Raw genomic sequence first — 9422 nt, forward strand, 5'->3', positions numbered from 1 at the left:
ATGTAACAGTTTCCTCAAGACATTCTGTACTGCAGGGAAGTTTCTTACATAGAAAGGTAAACAAGTCAAAATAGCTTCAGGAAGTCTCTGAAACTGACCAGATTCACTAGGCACCTCCATGCCAGAGTACTACAAAAACTGAGGTTACCTCTTAGACTAAAGGAAGCCTAGCTACAAAGAAAACTCTCTGACAAGCAAAGCTGCAAAGACCCTGAGACCAGACCAGCTGCGGAAGAAACAGAAACCAGCCAAGTTGCCTGGAAGAGGTTTAGACTAAGGCACCTGGAAAGGAGATTCTTCAGCCTGTTGAACTGCTTGCAGATGGTTCACGATGTCCAGGTCCCTGCTTCATGGGCTGGGGTGGGCTATGGTGATGCAGATGGCTTTGAGTCATTTCTGCTCCTGTAAGTCACCCCAATAAAACTCATTGGTTCCCCAAATTGGACAGTAGTGGTAGCTTTACTTGGGCCTGTCTTGGGTTCCCTATCTGATGTAAGTAGGCTTGTATGTTTGCAGGAAATGTTTGTCACACAGCTCCCCTGTAAGGGGCCAGAGTCTAGGTAATGAGGGTGGGAGTGGGTGAATCAGGAGCTATGCAGGAGGCAGAGCTGGCCCGAGTTGGTAACTGACTTCAGTGGGCAGCAAGGAGGGAGGGGTATGGATTCCCCTGGTCCTGTCTGGAGAGCTCAGTTTAGCTGCATTTGCTTTAGAATATCAATGATTCTATCCTGTCTGGTGAGCAGTTAGTCAGACTGGAGCTTTAAAGCCCAAGAAAAGTTGGAGATAAACAGTTTGGGATTCCTTAGCAAGATGATCTGAGAAAACTATAAAATGAAAAAAGACCCAAGAGAAGAAATGCTGGAATCTTCTAGAGCTGGGCAGAGAATGGATACCTTTAGAGCTGCTGTTATCATTTGTGATTGCAAATATTGATTGCCAGCTTGACAAGATCCAGACTCACCTGGGAGACCAACTGCTGGGCATGGCTGTGAGGGAGCTTCTAGACTGGGCTCACTGAGGTAGGAAGCTCTACCCTAAATGTAGGTGGTACCATTCCAAGGGTCCAAATGAAAAAGAGAGCTAGCTGAGCACCAGCATTTCTTCCTTTCTGCTTCCCCAGTGAGGATGCAATGTGGCCGCCGTCCTGCCTCCCCACCTCCCTCAACCTCTTAGCTCTTGTTTGTAACAACAGCTAGGAAAATAACAAACAGAAACTTAGGACCAAGAAGTGGGGGCATCACTGTGATCAACCTGACCATTGGACTTCTAGGCTTTTGGAACTGGTTTTAGGAGGGAATATGGAAGAGTTTGCAGCTGTGAACTCCTGAAGCCATAGCCTGAGAATACTGTTAACAGAACTTAGTGGGCCCATTCTGGTGGGAGTTTAGAAGGCCAGTGTGTTGGTTTGAATAGGAATGACCCCCCATAGACTCGTGTGTTTGAATGCTTGGCCCACAGGGAGTGGCACTATTAGGAGACACGGCCTCTTTGGAGTAGGTGGAGTCTAGTTGGAGGAAGTGTGCCACTGTGCGGACCGGCCTTGGTGTCTCCTAGGCTTCGATGAGAGTGCGTCGAGGACGTCTTCCTATGCTCCGCCCAGTGTGGTACACGGTTCCCTTCTGCCTGCTGGTCAAGATGTGGAGCTGTCAGCTCCTTCTCCAGCACCATGCACATTACCATGCTTCCCACCATGAGATTAATGGAATAAGCTCTGAAGCCGAAAGCCAACCCCAGTTAGAATGCTGTCCTTTACAAGAGTTACCTTGGTTATGCTGTCTCTTCACAGCAATGAAATTCTAACTCTGACCAATACAATGAAATTCTGAAAGAACTGAACAGTGGCATTCCAACTTATGACGTCTCACACAGGATCGAGGATTCCGTCAGGAACAGGCTCTAGACTAGTTACATTCTGCAAAGAATCTGCCTTTGTCCTGCCTGGGCCCTGAGAACTTGAATGAGGCTGAATTGACAAGTAATATCCTAACTTGTTTGATGGGAGAATTTTCAAGACAAGATCATGCTGTGGGTTGCTCCCAGCTCTTATTCAGATCTACCGTGAGGAAGAGCAGAAAAAAAAAATGTAAAGTTTGGAAGGGAATATGTGGATACAAGTTTAAAGTTATCAACAAGGGATGTGTTAAATAGCAGTAATTGTTAAAGAGATCAGCACCATTAAGAACAAATCCCTACCAACTGTGGTGCCGCACACCTTTAACCTCAGCACTCGGGAAGCAGAGGCAGGTGGATCTCTGTGAATTTCATGGCCAGCACTATGTTGAGACAATAGGAAAAGTTCCCTAAAATCAAGATCTCACCAAATGAAAGTTCCAATTTGTGAAAATGCAAACTTACCCAAAGAGCCTGAACCAAGAATGCCAGTGAAGGGATTTCTTACTCAAAACCTCGATAAGAAACTGTTACACCCAAAGTCCAAAGTCCAATGATGGTATATGTGTGTGTGTGTGTGTGTGTGTGTGTGTGTGTGTGTGCGCCAAGAGCATGGGTGTGATGGCTATTCTTGGTTGTCAACTCGACTGTATCTGGAATGAACTAGAATCCAGAAATGAAGGCCACACCTGTGAGAGATTTTTCTGCTTCATTGAATCTACTTTTAATCCTGACCTTTGAGGTAGAAAGACACACATCTTTGATCCAATCCCAAGGCAGGAAGACATATGCCTTTGATCTGTTTTTTTGTTTGTTTGTTTAGATTTATTTATTATGAATAGATTGTTCACCTGCATGTATGCCTGCATGCCAGAAGAGGGCACCAGATCTCATTTGGTTTCTGGAAATTGAACTCAGGACCTTTTGGAAGGCAGTCAGTATTCTTAACTTCTGAGCCATCTCTCCAGACCCTTGATCTGGATCTTAAGGCAGGAAGAAACACCTTTAATCCAAACCTTGAGGAGAGAAGACTCTAGATATGGACACTATCTTCTGGTGGAAGTCAATACAAGAACACAGAAGGAAGCATTTCCTCTGTGCCGGCTTGCGCTTGCCTTGCTAGCCATCCATTTCTCCACTGGCATTGAAGCCTCCTCCTTTGAGATTGCAGCATATATGGAAGACCAGCTGAGACATCCAGCCCTGTGGGACTGAGCAGCTACTAGGTTCTTGGCCTTTTCATCCACTGCTAGCCATTGTTAGATTAGCTGGACTACAGCCTCTAAGTCATTCCAATTAATCATATATATGGAGAGAGAGAGAGAGAGAGAGAGAGAGAGAGAGAGAGAGATCCATTCCAGAAGTTCTATGACTCTAGAGAACTCTGACCAATACAGTGGGACATCTGCCAAGAAATAGAACCAGCCCGGAAAAAAGACTATGTTTTATGGGCAGGAGAAATGGAGAGGCATTCCTGAGCCCTGTGAAACCCGAAGATTCTATCAAAAGCCCCAGATGCCAGGCATGTTGCTACAGGATTTGGTGTTTTCCCTGCTGGGGTTTTTTGGTTTTTCTTTGGCCCCATCATTTCTTCCTATGACCCCAGTCCATATTTATTGAATATTTATTCCATGTAATTGTATATTGGCAATATATAATTTATAATATATAATTTATTTAAATGGAGTTTAAGAGAGTGCTTTTAGTATCAGAAAAGACTGGACTTTTAAACAGTGTTGGAATGGCTAAAGATTATGGGGGACTTTTGAAGTTAGACTAAATTCACTTTTCTTTATGATATAGCCCTGAGCCTATGAGGACAAGAAGTAGAAGGTTATGACTCTAAAAGGATAATGTTTGTGTCAAGTTGACAAGAAGTAGACGAGTGAGAGCTAATATTGTCAGCTTGGCAGGATCTAGAATGACCTGTGAGAGAGACCTGTGAGGATCTTTATAGGGCAGGGTCTAGATTGGGTTAACTGAGTTGAGGAGACATTCTAAATGTGGGTGACAGTATTCACGAGCTGGGGTCGTAGGGTGGATCTAAAGTGAGAAAACGAAGCAGCCACACTTCTGTGCTTCTTTCCCAAGGATGCACTGTGAACAGCTGCTTCCCACTCCTGCCACCGTATCCTCCTCACTGTGAGGGGCTGTACCCTCAAATTACGAGCCAACACTCTTCCTTAGGCTGCCTTTGTCAAGCGTTTTATTCCAGCAACATGAAAAGTAACTAACTTAAGACTACTCCAGAATAGGGTGGCTTATGAACAGTCTGTGATCCCAGCCTTGGCACCACACACTCATTGATAGCTTTTCTCTAGATGAGGAGTACAATCTTCTGAAGTGCCAGTTTGGGGCTGGGCAGGCATGGGAGTCTCTGGGGGTCAGGAACATGATGGACATAGGCTGAGAACGGGAGTGAAGATGCTGGGTGCCCCAGGGAACCACTTCACAGCGTATCCTTGGGAAGCGACAGAACCTCAGCAGGGACAGGGGCTTTGGGCCCCAATCTCCTGCTTTGATGGATTCTCGTGTCCCATGTGTCTAGGGAGTAGGACCCTTCAGTCTACAAGGGACCTCAGCAGCCTAGAGCACTGAAGATGTGGGTCCCTAACCTACCAGCCTTCCCCAAGCCTTTAGATTCTGCACTTTAAAGGGGGGAGGGTGTTCCTGCTTAGGTCAAAATCAAAGCAATTTATATGTGCTGTAGCTTGAATAATTGTCCCCACAGAGTTCATATCTTACAGAGCTGATGTCCCAATTCATAAGTTGATGGCTTTGAAGGCAGAGTCTTGGGTAGTAATCAGGTTAGATGAGCTCATAAAGCCGGGGCCCCCTCAGTGTGGTAAGAGCCTCCAGATAACCTGCTTGCTCTTCTCACAGTGTGTGATGCCCTTATCCTGCTGTGGCAAGAGGGTTCTTGCCACATACCAGCACCATACCCTTGGTCTTCCCAACCTCCAGAAATAACCCTGGTCTTTTTTTAGGTGTGTGTGTGTGTGTGTGTGTGTGTGTGTGTGTGTGTTTTGGTTTAGTTTTGTTATCTTGTTTTATTTTGTTTTGTTTTATAAATGGTCTCAGGATGTAGCCCTGGCTGGCATAGAACTTGTTCTGTAAAGAAGTCTGGCTTCCAGCTTACAGATATCTGCCTGCCTTTCCCTCTTATGAAATTAAAGTTGTGTATCACCACACTGGGAAGAACTCAGCTTTTCAAATGACTACCCAGTCTCAGACATTTGGGGATAATAGCCAATTGGTGTAAGAAGGTTATGCTAGTTACCCTTCTCAACCCTGGGACAGAAATACCTGGCAGATTTACAACTTATGGACAGAAGAGTGTGTTTGGGCTCACAGGGCAAGGCAGTCTACTGTGGTAGGGGAGGCATGAGTCTGCCATTCGCTAGATGGTACTCAACTAGACTTTCTCTTATGCTGTCCAGGCGCCGTCCACCTTAGGGTGAGACTTTCCACCTCAGTTTACCTACTATGGAAGTCTTGGAGGGCATAGACTTGCCCAGAGGTTTGTTGCCATGGTGACTCTTAACCTCATCACAATGGTCTGAGTTTTTAGGGTGATGGTTGCTGTGCTACTGTTACCATCTGGCAGATGAGGAAACTAAGGCCCAGAAGCTCACGGCCTCTAAGTTGGTTTAGAATGTGAAAACAGAGCTTCTGTTGCAGCAGCTCTGCATTTGTTGAGAACCGTTAGATGCCAAAGGGGCTCAGTGGTTAAGGAATAAAATATGTCAGGTGCAAGAATTCTGGTCCTCAACCATCATTGTGTTGTTTACTATCCTGCATCTCTTTCTTAGCTTTGGTTTGAGCTGGGGAAGGGAGATGAGAGGAGCCCAAAAGAAGATGAGGAACTCAGTATGAGAAATTAGAAAGCATGGGTTGTCTTAAAGGGCACCCACCACAGATGTCACCACAAGGAAATGTTTCTGTTTAAAAATAAAAATAAAAAGCTGTAAATACAACTTGTCATGAAAAAGATTGGCTAGACCTATTTGAATCATTTTGTCAAAAAACTCATGCAGTGCGGGTTGATGCCCCAGGTCCCGCCTCTGAGAAAAAGGTATCGGACGGGTCTGATGCTCTTTGGGTGGATGACACCTAAATGAACATCTGTACAAAGTCCCAATTTATTTCTAATATCAGAGATCAGACCTCTACTCTTGCCTGATGCGTCTAAAACAAAAAGGGGGAACTGTAGAGAGCTGCGGAATGCTATGCCTTAAAGATGGAGCTGGTTTCCGCCTTCCACCTTCCCGATGGTGAGTGCTCTCTGTCACGAACAACTCCACATTTGGCTAAGGCCGAGAATCTGGCTTGCTTCCATGTATGTGGACCTATCTGCATTGCCCCCGTGGCACGCCTGGGTTGGCTACCCAGAGGCTATTTAAGCTGTGGGCTGGCTTTCCCCGGGGTCCGAGGATTGTTCAATGTTCCTGAATAAACTGCATTGAAAAAAAAAAAAAAAAAAAAAACTCATGCAGTTGGCTGGGGTGGGGGAGGTGTGTACACCTTTGACCCCAGCACTTGGAAGTCAAGGGCAGGAAGAACTCTTGAGTTCTAAATCACCCTGGACTGCAAATTGAGTTTCAGGACATCCAGGGCTACACAGAGAATCCCTGCCCCACCCAAAAAGGAAAAAGAAAAACTGTCAAGCATCTGTGCTGCTGTTCCATCTCACAATGGAGGCCTTAGAGCCTAGCATGAAGGGGCTTGAGCATGGGCAGAAGGCAGGGCTAGAGAAGCAGGAATTCTGGCAGCAGAGACCCACCCTCTGACCAGCTGTACGTTCATGGAAGGTACAGATTAGGAGTGTCACCTAAGTTCCACTTTCTCTTCTTCCTGCTTTGGCTGAAGAGGCAAAGGCCCTCTTCTAGCAAATGGGCTTTCTAGGAGTTTGGAAACTGACTTTTTGCCCACCTTCCCATGCCCCCTTCCCCACAAGAAGCAGGAAGAAGCAGGTAGAGGGAGCTCTCACAGCCCTCTGGTAGCTGGGCATGTTGTCTGTACCCCAGCAGCCTCCTTCTGAGGGAGGGGTCCCCAGGTCCGTCCTACCTTGCCTTTCAGAAGCTGCTTTGCCCTGTCCTTCCATCCTCCGGCCTCCCAGAGGACACCACATAGTGTTCTCATGGACTCTACAAGTCTGGTGGGACAAGAGCACCCAGACACTGTCCTATCAATGTTTGGGCAAGAAGCTCTCTGGAAACCCCAGAATGACTGAGCCAAGACCTGCTTCCTCTCCTGACCGCACCCTGCAAGCTGGGGCAGGCCCCAGCAGGCACTGCCTGGAGGCCTCTACAACTATGGCTAGAATTCTTCATGTCCAGGCTGGGTTCTAGGAGGGTAGGTAGCTCCATGAACTGCAAAGGACTGACTTGGGGGTCAAGCCAGGGGCTTTGCTTGGCTGCCACAGGGAAGAGAAATCAAAGTGACCAGGACACTGAGTCTGAATTGCTACTGATGACAGGGCAGGCCCAGCCCCCTGGCCATCAGTTCTGGCCTAGTTTCTAGATTTTTTCTGAGTTGTCTCCAGGGCTCCCACTCTCTTTCTTCTCTTTTACGTTTTCTTCACCTTTTCTGTTTCATCTTCCCCTCCTCTCCAGCCCTTCTGTCCTGGCCCTCTGGGCTTCTGTGGGACTTGAGAGGCCAACAGACAGGCGTCCTTAGGGCTCTGTGTGGATCACTGGTCACTGACACACTTCTTCTCCACTTAAGCTCATTCTCCCAGGTGAGACAATTAGGGAGTGATAATTACCCCTAGTCCTGGGCACAGTTGGTCTGATCCGGGGTCTTCTGTGGGTCTAAAACAACCCACAGGAGGTGGGTAGAAGTGTTGGGGAGAAGGCTGAGGGTCTATCCAAGCCTGGGACACTTCCTTATTTCTGGTGTCCATGCTAGTAGAGACTTGGATCCCTCCTCTCAGGAGGACAAAACCTGACCCCTCTCTTGCTGCGAACCCAAGATCTTGCCTAACTTCCACCAAGCCAGAGGGCTCCTATCATCCTCTCATTTCTGGAGCTTGAGAAGATTTGAAACTAGAAGGTAAGAGTGAATTGTATTCTGTGTTGCTTTTTTTTTTAGAGATAAAACTAAAAGCAGTAGTGGAGAGCTATATGTTAATCTAGAGCTGCATCCAAGACAGAACACCCAGACCTCAAGGATGTTCTGCTCTAAGCCTTCCACAGGTCCCTCAGGAAAAGCTGTCTGGGTTCTTTGGGAAAGCCTTGCTTGAAGTCAGCTGCAGTGGGATCAGAACCCATTGGTCTGATCTTGCCTGTTTCCTCACGGGCAGAGGAGAGATGGAGTTCTTCTCCAGGCCAGGGGGCACACCCTGACCTGAGGGCTACAGACTGACAACCGGGCCTTGGCATGTGTGTTTGTGTCTTTGTGAGGTCGTTTATTCTCACTGGGGGCTGGCTCTATTGCTTTTAAGAAACAGAATATAACATGTTTAGTGAAGGCCCTGGAGGATTTCTCTGTGTGGCTCATGAAGAGGGAAGAGGTTTCCTCTAAAATGTAGATAAGACTCTGGTACACTGAGAGTCTGTCAGCAGAGAAGGGCAAAGAGAGCAGAGAGGGGCAGAGAGTGAGCATCTGCCTGGCATTATCTTACTCTGCTTACTTTCCCCAAGGGGCAACTCCGTGGAACTTGCTCATCTTGTCAGTTGAAAGCATACAGTTTGAGGATGTGTCTCTTGTCTCTTCTTCCTGAGAAATTTATTTGATTCCATGCTACTGAACGTTAGTGAGTGATCCTATTGATCTGGCCTGCTGAGCCCGGTGTGGGAGCTCAGCTCAGACAATATCTTCCCTGTAATTAAAAAATAATAACATCACTAAGAACAATTAAATTTTCAAAAGATTGGGGCTGGAGCGATGGCTCAGAGGTTAAGAGCACTGGCTGCTCTTCCAGAGATCCTGAGTTCAATTCCCAGCAACCACACAGTGGCTCACAACCATCTGTAATGAGATCTGGTGCCTTGTTCTGATTTGAAGGCGTACATGCAGATATCGTATACATAATGAATAAATAAAAATTTTAAAATTCTTTAAAAAAGCTTTCAAAAGATCTGAGAGGGCTGATGCCTCCTAAGGGAGGGTGCGAGCCAGCAGGGTTAGCACCATTTTACCTTTTATGATGGTGAGTGGATCAGGTCGGTGATTGAGGACACAACACTACACGTGTATGCTTGGGGCTGGGAGTGTAGCTCAGTGGTAGAGCACCTGCCTACCCTGTGAAAAGCTATAGGAAATCATGTCAGAGATCTTCAGTTTTGTCCTTTGTAAAGTAGACGTTGGAACCCTCTTTCCCCACCCCCACCTTTGGGGCTGTGACAGTGAACCCATGCACATAAAACACTTCTCCACATTATGCTTTGCCCGTGGGAAACATCCAATAAATTGTGGTGATTTTTAAAGAGATGTTTTCTTACATTTCCAGTCTAAAAAAATTTCCCCATTTTCTTCTTCTTCACTTCTAACCCTCAGGAAAAAACACTTAGATTTCTGCATGGTTATAT

This window comes from Meriones unguiculatus, chromosome 11, assembly GCF_030254825.1.
Source record: "Meriones unguiculatus strain TT.TT164.6M chromosome 11, Bangor_MerUng_6.1, whole genome shotgun sequence".
NCBI lineage: Eukaryota > Metazoa > Chordata > Mammalia > Rodentia > Muridae > Meriones > Meriones unguiculatus.